The following is a 17,201-nucleotide window of genomic DNA, read 5'->3' as shown; positions in this document are numbered from 1 at the left end:
ACCCACTAAAGATTATTTATTAATCTTTGGTGTTTTCCCACTTCAAAAAACACTTTGAAATATTTGTGAGTTGATGCATGTTTTTAATTAGAAAAGTAATATATGTTCAGGGAAAGAAAAATTGGAGACTGTAGACAAAGAGTAATACATTGAATGTTCAATTTATAGAGGATTTTAATATAAGGCATAATTACTACTTTTAAAATTTGAATTTGAAAAATAACTTGCATTCCTTTATTAAATCATGTAGCCAGGAATTAAGTGAAACATGGAAAAGAATAATTGGCAAAATGTTGCATTTCCTAAGCTCCTCTGGAAGGAGGTCAAAGCCCCCTCCATGTGGGAAGAGACAGGCCAGGGAATCTCCTAGCTTGTGAGTACTGTGTCAGCATTGGAAATTTAGACTATACTCATGACACTTCCACTAAAGTTTACTGCAAGTAAATTTTAAGGCAACATTTGTTTACTGCAAGTAAATTTTAAGGCAACATTTGTCTTGTTATCCTTATTATCTGAACAAAGATAAATATTATTGTAGGTTTTGTTAGAAATAACAGGGGTAAGTTTGGGGCTCATTTTAAAAGTTTTTGACAATATATTTTTAGAAATAGGCATGCATAGCTTGTGCTATCTTTTTAAACCCTCCAACTAGAGGAAAATACTGATGTCCAAGAGAACTTTTTTCACAATTTCTTGCTGATTTTGGTCTAAAGCCCACATCTGGAAGGAGAGGATAGTTCAGATACAGGATTGATTTAAAATCGCTTTTTTATATTTGGTGGAAAATGTGGTTGTGGAAATCACAAGAAGAAAACAGCACCCACCATATGTTTGCTCTCTGATCCACTCTCCTGATTGTATTCCTTGAGAGTCTTAAAAATTATTTTACTACTATTTTACAAATTTGTTCAACTTAGTTATTTTAGCAGTATGTGGAGACAGTTTACACCAATGATTGATTTAACTAAGCTGGAAGTCAGATTAAACTAGGTTAGATTAAACTAAGTTAGATTTAAGTAAGTTAGAAGAATTTAACAAAGTTAAAAAAGTAACATGATAAGCTTCTTCTCAGCTGGCATCTCATTCCTACTGTGAAACCGTACAGATGCTAACAACAATGCTAATTACTTATTCAATAACTTGTGAAAAAATAATTAATTTTAAAATTATCTATGAAACCATATGGTCTTATAAACCAATATTCTAAAGTTACATTTTCTTTTCTGGGGAGAAAGATCCTTGACACATTGTAATGAAGAGTTAAGAACACAGATTTTTATAGCCAGGAATGGAAGTTCTTGAACCCTGGTTCTGCCATAAACGACCTGTGTTACCTTGGTCAAGTCACTTAACATCTCAATGCTAAACACTATGTACCTTGAAGCAAATTAAAATTAAGATGCAAAATGATATGTGAATTACTATGTTTCCATCAATCCAAAAACAATATGCATATGTGGTAGTATACATACATAAATTTTGTTAGAATGATATACTAACATTTTCTAATGCAAATGTGTAGGAAATGGTGCCGAGGAAATGGTGTGGATGGTGATGTCAGCTTAGTTTGTTTTCAGGCCTTTTAGTACAGATTGATTTTTACTTATATGTTTACTTTATTTTTACATAAGTAAGTAGATTGAAAATAATGTACGTGTTCAAAAATTTCTATTTGCATCGTGTTCAGCTTTAGCTCTGTATCATGCTAAAACCCTATGTGTGTATTTTATGTGTAGTGGGAGTTATATTTGAGAATCCAAAACTCTTGAGGTTTTTTTGTTTTATTTTTAAAATTTTTCCTTGTCTATTGATTAAAAGATTAAACCTAAAATTACAAATTATTTAGATTCTACAAAGACTGGTAATAGAGATGAACGTGAAACAATGGTTTCCTTAAGATGTGGTGACTTGAGGTGAAAATTAAGGATTAGACAAAATTCACAGGGAACTATGTTATACAGAACAGAAATAAGCATTTCAAAGGAAGTAAAAAAAAGACTGTGATTGTCTCTTCTTAAAAAGAACAAAGGACTCAGTTACCCAGAGATGATGCCCTATGATGATTCAGCAGATATTTCAGACTCACTGTGTCTCTGTTGTATGTCCACTGACAATACTTGCAGCTGACAATACAATGGGAACAGGGAAACCAAAAAGGTTTTTTTTTTTTTTTTTTTTTTTTTTTTTTTTTTAATATTAGGGTTCTCCAGAGAAACAGAACCAATAGAATTGCAGGCGTGCATGCGCTCGCGCACACATACACACACACACATACCTCTCTCTCTCTCTCTCTCTCTCTCTCTCTCTCTCTCTCTCTCTCTCTCTCCCTTCCTCCCTCCCTCACACAAGCATAATGAGAGCAAGAGAAAGAAAAACCAATTTGTATAATGGGGTGGAGGTTGGCAAGCCTGAAGTGAGCAGGTCAGCTGATTGGAAACTCAGGGAATAATTAAGACTGAAGTCTCAAGTCCAAAGATAGCCTAGAGGCAGAATGCCTACTTTCTCTGGGACTTCAGTCATTTTTCATAAGGCCTTCAACTGAATGAAATCCATTCACATTATGAATGACAATTGGCTTTACTCAGAGTCCACTGATTTAAATGTTAGTCATATCTTAAAAAAATATAAACTCTCACAGGAACTTACAGGCTGGTGTTTGATCAGAAATCTGAGTACTGTAGACTGGACAACTTGAGACATAAAACTAAACAACAAAAGTATAATAAAAACTAACACTAGATATCTACTTAAAATGAGTTGAAAGATGTTTTAGAAAGAAATTCTGACCCCTTTTAGTCTAATTAAAATAAAACTAGTCAAGAATAACCCTAAGGTAAGGCACCTCTCTTTGACTAACATCTCTTCCAATGTCCTTCCAAACACCCAGCACAGGGTAACCACAATTTGCCTCTCTACTTGTGTGAGATCAACATTTTTACCTTAATTTATTTTTGTGGTACTTGGGACAGAAGCCACGGGTTTGTGCATGATAGGCAAGTATTCTGTCACTGAGGTGTATCTTTGGTTCTTTTTTTTTTTTTGAGAAAGGATGTCACTAAGTTGACAGGTTGGCCTCAAACTTGTCATCCTTGTACTTCTCTTATCCCAGACTCCGGGTGGCTGAGATTAGATATGAGTATCACCATGCTTGGCAAGATCAACTTTTCTAAATTCTGTATATGAGTAATACCATATGGCATCTGTCTTTCTGTGTCTGCTGAATTTCACTTAACATAATGTCCTCCAGGTTCATCCATGTTGTTACAGGATTTCCTTAAAGTTGAGTAGTATTCTAGTGTGTGTGTGTGTGTGTGTGTGTGTGTGTGTGTGTGTGTGTGAGTGTGTGTGTGTGTGTATAAAACACGTTCTCTTTAGGCATCATCCACTGATGAACACTTAGGATGATTTCATATTTTGGCTGTTGTGAATAATGCTGCAATAAAATAGTGACTGGAGCTAATAATATTTTTTATTCCTGAAAAGTGCTGAGAGAATGGATCTAAAGTGTTCTCACCACAAAAATGCTAACTATGAGCTGGGTGTGGTGGTGCACCCTGTTATCCCAGTGGCCTGGGAAGCTGAGACAGGAGGATTGCTGGTTCAACATCATCCTCAGCAACTTAATGAGGTACTGAGCAACTTGGTAAGACACTGTCTCTAGACTTTAAAAAAAAAAAACTAATTATGTAAGGCAATGCTTTTGTTAATTAAATAGTTTTAGTCATTACACAATGCATGTATACTTCAAATAACATGTTGTACACAGTAAATGCACACAATCATATCTGTCATTAGATAGATGAACAAATAAAAAAATGAATGAATTACATTTCAAAAAAGACAACTTCTAGTTACTTGGTTACCTTTTACAGGTACAGGGTATATTATATATGCATTCTATAATAACATATTCTATTCACTCTAGATAAAAATCAGAGAAGATGGTATTAATATTTTCCTTAAGAATAAGGTTAACTCAAAATGCATGATCTTAATTTTATATGATGTCACACAGACACTTGAAGAATAATGAATACAGATAGTGAAAGCAAATATTTAAAGCAGTTTGCCCTCTGGTCTTCTCCTCTCTTGTGTCCATTATTTCCACCCATGGATTCACATTTTTATCCTCCAGTGCAGCCATCCAGAAATAATGTCTTTCTCCCCTTTAAGAAAACTTGTCCTCAAGCCCTTATTTATACTATAAGGTCAATTACAGATAAAAGCTTAGAGGGTTGCATCCCTCTATCATATGAGGGATCATAGTCTCAAGCTAACAGAATGAGTCATTGAAAATAACTCAGTGTTAAAAGAATTAAATGGTGCTGCTTTCCTGTGGTTTTCTTGCAGTTTTCCCAGGAAAATATTTGCATTTTGTATCCATTTTGGCTCAACCAATGAAGCATAGTATTACTTTCTGCCAGAAGTGAAATAGAATTGAAGTAGAATAATAAGGTAGGATTGTTTCAGTCTATCTATGTTTCTTTGATATGTAGTACTTGATTTTCACCTTTTCTTAAATGGGTCTATAAGTACATAAAATGCAGCAAGTACAATAATTAGTATATAATAAGTGTTTATTTTTAATAGTATATTTTTATTCATCTTTTTTATTCCTCTCCTCTTCTTCCTCCTCCTCCTCCTCCTCCTCCTCCTCCTCCTCCTTCTTCTTCTTCTCTCTCTCTCTCTCTCTCTCTCTCTCTCTCTCTCTCTCTCTCTCTCTTTCTCTTTAATGTGGTCAAGTGAACTGATAGTAGTCCTTAAGTTTGACTACCAAATTTTGTCACTGCTTAGAATTATTTCAAATGACCACTTAGTAACTTTATATTGGTACTACAGCAGGTCACAATACCAGGATTTAATTAGAATCACTATATTTCTCAGTCCTTCATTGTGACAACAAAATCCCTGAGCAATTTCCATTGGTACCAGAATATATGACCATGGTATCCATTAATATTTTCTAATTCTTGAATATTCAGTGCATTTCATACAACCAGGTGTTTACAGGAATTGTTTGTTTGTAGAATGATTTACCTCCTATGACAAAGCCATCCTGCATCTAATTGAATAATAGCACTAGCAAGATTTCAAAACCTAGCTCATTTTATTACTAAACAATCTAATGCTAAAGCCAAAGCATTTTTTCTCTTACAATGAAATAGGACCTCTCACATAACATCTCTATGGATCCCTCTAAAGAATTAAGAAGTTTGGCAGTGATAATGGTAAACTGCTCATTGATAATGGTAATCATGTATTCTACCTTTCTTAAGAAAACTTTTAAACACATGTCTTTTTAAATTTTGAACCAAATTTGTTTCTTTACTGCTTTATTATTCTGATTATTCTCCCTCTGAATCCTAATTTTTAACATCTTCTTAAAATTTACAAAAATTATAATAAAATGTAAGACTAGTGAAGAAGATAGTAAAATTATAACACTAGAGCCTACTCTACTATGTTGTGAAAGTCTTCTTAGTCTTTATAGTAAACAAAACTCTTTTCTATATTCCAGATTTCCAACTTATTAGCTCTGAGAAATTGATTTAATTTATGAGTAGAATTTGTCAAATATAGTGGTTAATATGAAAACAAAATGTAACAACTAATGAAAATCCATGGACTTTATACATATAGGTAAGTACTCAATCATCATACCTAACTCTCAATTTACTTTTTTCTTCACAAAGGAGAATTTGTTTCTGTACTGTGAAAATCTTATTCAAAATGATTTACATGCTATTTTAATTTATTCAAACATTAATTTTAACAAATTATTTTACAATAATCTAAAATTTTCAAAGTAATTTTTTTATACTTTTTTTTATTGATTATTTAAAGCATTACATAGTTCATGATATATCATCTTTCATACATTTGGCTCAAATTGTGTTTTGAACTCCCATTCAAAGTGATTTTAAATATGGTAGGAGAGAGTTTTCACATGTTCCAAACTACTTTTTACCTAATGCAACTATGGACAACTTACCAAAACTAAGAAATTCACTCTTATCAATTCTATTATCTAATCTGGAAACTTTATTTGGATGTCACGATTTCCCACTAACATAATATTTCTGTTCAAGGGTCTAAATTTTTGGAACAGCTTAACATCTTGATTACATATTAATTTTTTAATGCATATCACAATCTTCTGCCAAGCAAGTATTCTTCTGCCCCCAACCTAGAATCAGGCCTTTATTTTTATTTTTATAATGTTCTTCTTTAGTTTATACCCAAGATTTCTATGTATTGTTTTTGATTTGTATTCCATCTTGTGTGGTCTTAGCTAAGCAGCTTGACATTGTGTCACCACACCATTTAAAATTTTCTTTTTATGACTTTACTCACTCATTTGTAAAAAGGTTGAACATAATGCTACCTCAAAATAAACCCCTAAATATCTTTTGAGAAAAAAAAATGTCATGAGTGTCTCTTCCACATCTCTAGTCGAGATGTGAGTCAAGACACTTGCTTTAAAGTGGATTTCTTACAGAGAACATATTCGTGTACCTTACCCAGCCGTATTTTTTTTTATCTTTGCTCCATTTTGTCCTTTTTTTTCCAATACTTTCTAAATCCTTTTGATTAATGGAGTCTATTATGGTTTCATTTAATGTTCATTTTTAGATTATTAACTATGCTTCTTTATTTTATTAATTTTTGATGATTGAGAATTTATACCCTATAACTTTAAAATATCATAGTCTATGTTCAAATAATATTACTTCACATGTGATGTAGGTAAGATACTGTTTGTGAATTTTCTCATTCCCTTCTTTTGTGCTATTTTTGTCCTAAAATTTACTTCTAACTTTGCTAAAATTTCCTCAACACTTGCCAGTTTTTATTTGATGAGTCAACTATCCTTTAGATTAAAAATGAGCAAAGGTTCTTTTATATTTACCTCATATTGCTCATCTCTGAAACTATTCCTTGTTCATCTCTGAAACTAGGTCCAGATTTCTCTCTGGTGTCATTTTTCTTCATTCTGAAGAACTCTTTCTGAGTTTTACGTTTTCTCTCTCTTCTTGGTATGAGGAGGACATCATTTTGCTTTCATCTTTGTAAGATATTTTCATCTTTGTAAAATATCTCTGATAAAATTCTAGGTTGGTATATATTTCTTTTTTTCATTCTATATAGTTATTGTTTATTCACTATGGTTTGCAAAGTCTCTGACAAAAACTTCCTGCAGTTATTCTTATTTCCTTATAATAATGTGCCTTTCTCTTATCTTTGTAGTCAAGTGTTTCTCTTTATTAATAGTTTTCAACATTTTTTAGGTCAAAATCTGGTCTTTTATTTTTTTTTAATATTTGTTTTTTGGTTATAACTGAACACAATATCTTTATTTTATTTATTTTTACGTGGTGCTGAGGATAGAACCCAGGGCCTCCCACATGCTGGGCAAATGCTCTACCACTGAGCCACAATCCCAGCCCTAAAATCTGGTTTATTTGGTTGTTTGCTTTGTTTCTTCACCACCCCCCCAAAAAGAAAAAAAAAAAACTGTGACACTTATAACCGTGAATTTTTTATTTTCATCAAGTTTGGAGAAATCCTTTCTCTCTCCCTAAATAATCTTTTTTTTTTTTTTTTTTTTTTTTTTTTTTTTTGTGCAGGGGATTGTACCCAGGGACATGTACATTCTAAGCACATACTCTGCTGACCCATTGTTCATTTAAATATTTGGTTTCTGCTGCCCTTGCTCCTTCTAGGACTCCTATTATAAACATCAATAACTTGATATTTTTCAACAGCACTAAGGTTATGATCACATTTGCTTTTCAGTTTCATATCTCTCTGTACTTCATTTGGGATAGTTTCTGTTACTATATAAAGTTCACCTGATTCTTTATTCAATGTCCAATTTGTTTTTAATGCTGTCCTTTATAAAATTCATTTAAGAAATTGCATTTTAACCTCTCCAGGATCAATTTGGTTCTTTTATGAAGTGCTTTCCCTTCCTTGTCCTTTTAGGTTCTTATTTACATTTATATCTTCCATCATGTTTTCCATGTTTATAACAGTTGTTTTAACTTTTTTTTTTTAATCTATAAATTCCTTCATCAATGTTATTTTGGGTGTGTTTTCATTGCTTGGCTTTTTTTTTCTTTTCTAGTTTAGTTCATATCTTTCTCGTTCTTTACATACCTCTTGATTTATGTTCAAATGTTAGACTATTGTGAATTTTAGAATGTTCATTTGTTCCTATATTTTATAGAATTCCTCTAAAAGTTCTGAGATTTGTTCTGGTGCATAGATAAGTACTTTTAGGTAAGTCTCATCCATTCAAACCAAGCATTAAGGTTTGGACAAATTTAATACTAATTATATCCAAGTGCCAAGGTGTGAAACAAGGAAGAAGACACTCAATAAAAGACTCTATCTATTGTGAATTGTGCTGCTATGATCATTGATGTGGCAGTATCCCTATAGTACGCTCTTTTAAGGTCCTCAGGGAATAATCCGAGAAGGGCGATTGCTGGGTCAAATGGAGGTTCCATTCCCAGCTTTCCCAGGAATCTCCATACTGCTTTCCAAATTGGCCGCACCAATTTGCCCTGCAATAGGTGAATGGATAAAAAAAAATGTGGCATTTATACACAATGGAGTATTATGCAGCACTAAAAAATGACAAAATCATGGAATTTGCAGGGAAATGGATGGCATTAGAGCAGATTATGCTAAGTGAAGCTAGCCAATCCTTAAAAAACAAATGCCAAATGTCTTCTTTGATATAAGGAGAGCAACTAAGAACAGAGCAGGGAGGAAGAGCATAAGGAAAAGATTAACATTAAACAGAGACAAGTGGTGGGAGGGAAAGGGAGAGAGAAGGGAAATTGTATGGAAATGGAAGGAGACCCTCATTGTTACACAAAATTACATATAAGAGGTTGTGAGGGGAAAGTGGGGGGAAAACAAGGGAGAGAATTGAACAACAGTAGATGGGATAGAGAGGGAAGATGGGAGGGGAGGGGAGGGGGGATAGTAGGGGATAGGAAAGATAGCAGAATACAACAGTTACTAATATGGCATTATGTAAAAATGTGGATGTGTAACCGATGTGATTCTGCAATTTGTATTTGGGGTAAAAATGGGAGTTCATAACCCACTTGAATCAAATGTATGGAAGATGATATGTCAAGAGCTTTGTAATGTTTTGAACAACCAATAAAAAAAAAAGACTCTATCAATGAACTTACATTACAAGGTCTGTCTCTAGTGGCCAGTACAATTACAAAGTATTTCCAGTCCACATAAACTCTGAGTAGTTATCAGCCTGTTGCTTCTTACTGGCTCTTTCTCTGGTCAATGAGAATCTCCTCTATACCAATATTGATCAAGGATTTAAAGGTATCTCTCTTTAGTTCTTCAATGTTCTTTGTATGTGCACATCCTCCCTTTTCTGTACTTTGTCTCATCCTCAACTCAGCCACCAGGACTAAACCTGAAAATGATCTATAGGCAATAACCTGGGGCATCGGGAAGCCTAGCTCTTTTGTTTTCCTTCACTTGGCATTACAGCCTTGTGATGCTTGTTTTCCAATGTCTGAAAATGAGTGTTTCACATATTTAGTCTTAATTTAAATTGCCAAATGTGTTGTTTATTGGGAAAGAGTAATTCTGAGAATTCTTCTCCCGTGCTCATCTAATGATCTAAAAATAGCTGTACTTGCAAAAAGAAATATCATTAGTTGCCCAGATCATGATTTAGTCAAAGTAATATTTTTTATATGGTCCTTTTAATTTTCTTATTTTAATTTGTTATAATTAATTATACATGACAGAAGAATGGATTTTGACACACCATACATAAATGGAGTATACGTTCTCATTCTTCTGGTTGTACATGATGTGGAATTACATTGGTCGTGTATTCATATATGCATATAGGGTAATAATGTCCAATTACCTCTCCCTCCCTCCACTCCCCTTTGCCTAATTCAAAGTACCTTCATTCTTTCCCAGCCACCCACACACCTTATTGTGAATTAGCATTCACATATCCAGAGATGAAGGGGAAAAGGTTTACTCACATTGCTGGTGGGATTGCAAATTGATGCAATCATTATGGAAAGCAATTTGTAGATTCCTTAGAAAAAGTGGAATGAAATCACCCATTTGACCCAGCTATCCCACTCCTCAATTTATACCCAAAGGACTTAAAGTCAGCAAACTACAATGACACAGCCACATCAGTGTTTATTAGCAGCTCAATTCACAAATTGCCAATCTATGGAATCAACCTAGATGCCCTTCAACAGATGAATAGATAAAGAAAATATGGTATATATATACATAATGATATATATACACTCAGTCTTAAAGAAGAATAAAATTATGGTGTTTGCAGGTAAATAAATGGAGCTGGAGAAAATCATGCTAAGCAAAATAAGCCAATCCCAACAAATCAATGTACTAATTTAATATTTAGGTGTTTAACTTTTATGTTTACATTGCATATTTTACTGTTATGTTTAAATATAGTAAAAAAAAGAACCAACTATTTTTACTATTTTTAATAGTACTAAATTAACCTTTGCAGAGTAAATTATTTTTATAGTTTTTATAATAACTTATAATTTATAAAAATGTTTTATAATATTTTACAATTTATAAAAATTGTCATATCTATTCACTTAGTTCATCAAAAATAAACTTAAATATAGAAAATTTTGTTATAAACTTAAAGTGCCAGACTGGGATAATTTGTAATCCTAACAAGTAAAACTTTACAATGGCTTAAATGGCTCATGTAAATCTCATAATTAAATAAGTACATACTGTCAGCCTAGATCCTTAAACATCCCAGTTTCAAGCATGAACTTTACCATATATCTTGTGTTTTTTTGGTGACATAATCAGTAATCTGCCTCCAACAATTACATATTTTTATTCAAATGAAAATGTTAGATTATTTAATAGGATTTATCCTGTTCATTACAAACTTCAAAATGTACTATATTGGTTCTATGATATAATTTACTTCATATTTTATTTAATTTTAAAATGTTAAGGAACTTGAAATGAAAACTTACTAATCTGAAATAAATGTTAGAATCTTAAGCACATTGAGGCTATTATAATGATAATTTGTGACTCTTAAACTTGACACGGTTTCAAAGAATTGACATTATTTATCCAAGACTATGGACAATATAATTATACTCGGGATCTAGGGAAGGAATAGATCTACCTTGAGGCTTTTTTGTTATATACAGATATTCTAAACACTGCTTTATGGTTCTTACTGGTGCATTATAATTATACTTAAAATAGTGAGATTCATTGTGACATATTTGTATATGCACTTATGATAATTTGATCAATCTCTGGGGAGTGAAATTAACCAGATGATGATATGTGCATGTATGTACACACCATAGTGAATTACACTGTAATATATAATTATAATACACTAATTTAAAAAAATAAAGCAAGATCAGTGGAGTAGAGAAAGCCACTTAGGGAAGGGAGAGGGGGAGGGAGATGGGAAGTACTGGGGATGAGATTTAACTCTCTTCTACTGACAACAGGGTCTGTGAGTCTTTATATCCTTCACATGGCTTTCTCTAATCCGAGGTCCTTAGATGAAAATCTTCACACCTACTCAAGGTTAGCAATTTTTATTGATTTCACAGTAGAGTCTGCATCTCTTTAGCTTTAGGCAATAATACTATATTCATTTTAATGATATCCCATTGACTCTTGAACATCTCATATTTTTCTTCCTCTGAAACTACGACTCTAGAGTTATGCTAATGAAACTTTCATAAACATATAATCTATTCTTAAAATTTTCTCAGAATCTACCTGTCATTTCTGGCTTTTATTCTTCCCTTCATTTTGAAATCATTTACCCATCATTACTCTTATGGCATATTTTTCTTTTATTATGATTTTGTTAGGATTACTGACAGGTGTTCTGAAATTACACCTATGAATTCATTTGACATTGTAGGATAAATTTTCTGACTTTAGTGTCCTAATTTCATTTAAATGATTGCATGTGCTCTTATAATTTCCTTACCCAACTTTTATTTCTTATTTGTTCCTCTTTGTCTAGTTTTTGTAACTGGAAGAAACAGAAGCAAAATTTGTTACATAGTTTTCTGTTTTTCCTCCCTGATTAGCATTACATTCTCTCTTCATCAAGTAGTAAATTTATCCTCTCCTTTTTTTTTCTAAACATGGTTTATAGTTCCTTAATACTCACTGCCTTGCTTTCCATTTATTCTGTTATGGTGCCCCTGCAAATAATAACAACATGATTATACAAAATGTTTTTGCCTTAAAGGAAAAAAAAATGCTTTAAGAATTCACACAGTAGAAAAAAATTTTTTCCATGTAATTGTGATTAAAGACTTTTCAGATGTTTCTTGACCTTTTGTAGTTAAAATGAGCATAGAATTACTAAGTAAAATAAATAACATCATATCACTCACTATCTTACTATCCAGGGTACTAGAATCCGCTCAGAATTATTATGCAGCCATTTGTATCACTAAACTCAATTTATGGTTGAAAATCTCTAAGAACTATACTATTAGTGAGAGTGCCAAATTTTCTTCTTGTTCCATGCAGTAGATTTTTTTCCAATGTTGCTGAGATGTATAAAATTGTTTTAACCCTTCTGACTCTTAGGGATTAAACATTAATGTATAAAATATAAGTTGAACTCTCTGAAATGTAGATGCTAACACACAAGAAGGGGAAGGAGGGAAGACTAGAAGTTCATTGGATTAGACAAAGGAAATGAAGGGAAAGGAGTGAGGATGGGAATAGGAAATACAGTAGGATGAATTGGACATAACTTTTCTGTTCATATATAAATATATGATCAGTGTTAATTCCATATCACGTCTGGCCACAAGATTGGGAACTTATACTGCATGTGTGTACAATATGTCAAAATACATTCTACTGTCATGTATAACTAAAAACAACAAATAAAAAATTGAAAAAAAAAGTTAAATTAGTAAAATGCCATTGTAGCAAACCAGCAAGGCAACAGAAATAGATATTACTAAAAAATCAAAAAAGTTGTCAAAAATATTGCAATTTATAAGTATTTGTTATTTAAATTTAATAAAAAAAATTATGTTGTTATTTAGATGAAGTCATTAGGTATCAGCCATAGGGACGTTGAAGTATTAATCTGTCCCTGAAAACAGCTTTCTTTCCTATAAACAAGAATAATCTATGATATATAAGTGAAGGGGGAATGATTTTAATAATGATCCTCAGAAACATTTTAATATTAGATTATGTACAAATAGTTGTTTTTCTGATCTACAAGCAAACTTTCATCATGATTAGAGGCAAAAAATCACATCTTTATGCTTGTCACAGAAAGCTGGAGTATCACAGATAATAGTAAACAAATTCTAAAATAAGTATAATATTTGTGAGTTAAGAAAAGAAGATCAGATATTTTATGCATCATTACCCAAATTAGTTTTAACAGAAGTACATATATATTTTTTTCCAGCAAATGGAGATATTTTAGTCATAATTAATAGTCTAAGTATGTTCCAATATTTTTATCAAGTTAAGAACATTACTACATGAAATAAACTTTATAACATGTGTATATACATGCTGTGAGAATTGCAAATGACTCTGTTTTAGAGAACTTACTTGGAATTTTTATTGGAAAACAATACATTTGGAACACCTAGTGTTTGGCACCCTATGGTGAACTTTTGCTGAGATCTGATAATGCTGTGCATTGACCGCCCTGTGGAGAAGAGCACAGCACAGACTCTCAGTGTTCTCCAGACTCACACTGTGGCTCAGAAGGCAGCTACTCCTGCTTCAGCACTTCTGCATGAGCATTGCGAAACACTGGAGAACACCAAGCATAGGACACAGTCCCTGGGTCCCCTGCTTCATTATTTCACAAGCACAAGAGCCCTTTGCTTCTGTAATATTATCTCTATAATATAATTATATTTGTTTCTTGAAGCTTTGATTCAGATACTGCATCTTATTTGGAGATTGCTGATTGTAATGCTAATGCAAATGGCAAAAACAAATGTGAAATACAAATGTGCTTGTCTTTTGGAGCTTTCATTTTCAAATTTAAGTATTCAATTTTCTTGCAATGTTTCTGGTGTGTCATAGTAAATATAGATTTAACTGTTTTATTTTAAAACTTTTCTCAACATTTATTAAATGCATATTTTACGGTACATATTTCAAAACTTCCATTTGGAGCACAATGTCTACACAAGTATATACATTTTTAAAGAGAAATAATCAAACCTCTGTATTAAAAATAATTATTTCAAGCCTGGTGCAGTGCCTCCTGCCTCTAATCCCAGCAGCTCAGGAGGCTGAGGCAGGAGGATTAAGAGTTCAAAGCCAGCCTCAGCAAAGGTGAGGTGCTAAGCATCTCAGTGAGACCCTGTCTCTAAATAAACTACAAAATAGGGTTTGAGATGTGGCTCAGTGCTTGAGTGCCCCTGAATTCAATCCCTGGTACAAAAAAATAAAATAAAGTATTTATTTCTTTCAAATGGGTTATGGAGAATTTTTCTAATGTTTATATTTTCATTATTCAACATATTTTTATAATTAATGAATTGTACTTTATTTATACTTATACATTATCTTTAAAAATGATTTCATATGTTAGTCTATATTCAAGTTTTTAATATTGGATCTCATTATCACACCAGTAAGATTTGTGTATAGTAACTGTAAGAAGGCAGAAGTAAACACATTTTTAGTTGAAGTACTTTAAAAGGACCACATTAATGTGTCACAACGCTACTAAGTACTGTACCAGCTAAAACTGTAGATGTTCCAAAGAGCAACGACAGAACCACTAATTTGCGATAGTATTTCTTTCTATATATGGAATATTTTCAAATTTATTTTTAATAAACAAGCCAATAAGAAAAATAGCATGCTATTTCAAAACAAATGTACACTTACTTGATTAATTAGGAAATTGGATTAATTTGAGAATTTTTAGACTTTTTTTTTGCTTTGAATATATACAATTTTGATGAAACCATTCACAGTCAACTATCTTAGCCTGTTTTTAATTGGTTAAATGTAAGGATCTTTGAATTATTTCATTTCTCAAAAGCAGATTTCTGTTTTACTAAGTGTTCAAAAATAGTTTGATTTCTTCAATAACCTGAGCCAGAGAATGTGCTGTATAAACATTTAAAAATGTCCAGACAATACATTCAGCTGGCAAAGATAGCCCACTCCTCAGAACACATTTAAACTGACATTACAATCTCCTCATTCATTGGGATTAGAATTAATAATGTTCCATTGTATCTTGTAATTGGCAGAAACCCGTTTACTTCTACTCTGTTCACCCTTTGTTTTAAATGTTCTGTTTACTCCACCATGAACTTCAAGGTGAACCTCAGAGGTTCATTGAAAGGTTTATTCATTTTGGCAGGAAAAAGGCTGACTCCAAACTTAGCTAGGCTTTAAACTGCATTCCTGTACCTTACAAAACCATCAACATTTTCTTCACAACTGGCTATTTTCCATTTTTGATATGATAAAAGGCAAAACAAGAGTTAGTTAAGAAAGCAGAATTCTTTACACTCTGAGAAACTGGAAAGAAAAAAGAACTGAAGGAGAAAGTTTTGATTGTGTGTCACATATCAATCCTTCAGTCTAATTTTAAAACATAAATTGAATTTATTTTACTTGAGAATCTGTGGAATTAACTGTAAATATGTTTCAACTAATTCACTTACAATAATAAAGCCACTTTTCTATTGGCATTTGATAAAGGAAGATCAAATGTAATTTCAAATGTCGCATATACGTGAAGCTTTATGTCACCTTGTGATGCCAGATCTGGGGGCACAGTATGCTTGCACTCATCTTCTGCCTTTATTAGAAAAGTTAAGTGCTGTTCACATTTGAAATCATGGCTATAAATTATCATAATTGATATTATTAATGCAAAAGGATAATAAAACATGAACTTTTTCCTGAATATTTAAAATACACTAGTTTTAACCTGTCTTATCTATCCCTTCATTTTCTGTGTATTCTCAGGAAGCATTATGATCTGATAACTTCAGGGGAAAATTTGGAGACATTAGAAAATACTCGTGAAATTTCCTTAATAAAACCAGAATATTCATTGTAAATTAAAGAACTCAGGTTTCTTAAATTTAGATAATTTAGTCTGTGGGGAAAAAAATATTGCCCTAACTCTTCTACAGCTATTTCTAGATTCTAGAATAGCATTCTGAGTTCTGAAACCATTTACATGTGAAGTATTCTATTAGGGTATTACTGTGAAAATGAAATGTAGCTGATCATTGTAATGCTTTTAAATGCTCTGCCATTCTTAATTCACATCAATCAATTGCAATCATTAATCAAGTTGAAAGCAATGGTTTGGGTGAACACTTAATATTGATTCTAGCTTAAATTTCACTGCAATTATAACTTAATGGTAAGCAGTAAGTGTAATATTTAAATATAATCTAGTTTAAACTGTCAATTAAGTGTTAGCAGGGGAAAAGGGCAAGTCCTAAGACCTGAACAGAAGCTGTAAGGAAACCTTATCTGAAATGGACTAAAAAGGAGCCCAAAGGTCAAAACAAGAGGAGGAAGTGGATGTTTTTGATAAATGCAAGCATGCTGTTGCCACTAACGTGTACTTGAGACAAAACTGGAAAATAAACTTGCAAACAATAGTCCTCTGGTTTTAGAAGGCAGCCTTGAATTTTAACCTTCTAAGACTGTTCTGCTAAAATTCACTATTGTTATCCCAATAAGGAAGTACAAACATTTATTGCAAAATGAAAACCAGGTCACTTCATTTATCTCATGTTCCAAATGTGTTTTCCAGGTTTTTTTCTGAGTCAACAAGTAATTAGCTTTGTGCAAGTCCTTGATTTTACTGATTTTCAGTTTGTTCGTTTGAAAATGAATGTTTCAACCAAATAATCCATAAAGCAGTGTGAACTAGCTTTCCTTGCAAAGCACTATTTTCTGCTGCTCTTGCTTTACTTTACCTGCCAACCTAGAGTTTACAATGAGATGAATCAGTCTTTCCACCCCCAATCTGGAGGTTCATTTGAGTATTAGGATCCCTGATTATAGCAGTTTAATTTGAGAACATACATCTGTCCAGATCTACTTGAAGAGCTGTGCTCAAGCGGTGGTTCTCAAAATATGGCTTTGACCACCAGTAC

The sequence above is a fragment of the Spermophilus citellus genome (assembly GCF_964194105.1).
Source record: "Spermophilus citellus genome assembly, chromosome: 7".
Taxonomy (NCBI): domain Eukaryota; kingdom Metazoa; phylum Chordata; class Mammalia; order Rodentia; family Sciuridae; genus Spermophilus; species Spermophilus citellus.
This window is presented reverse-complemented; position numbering follows the sequence as displayed.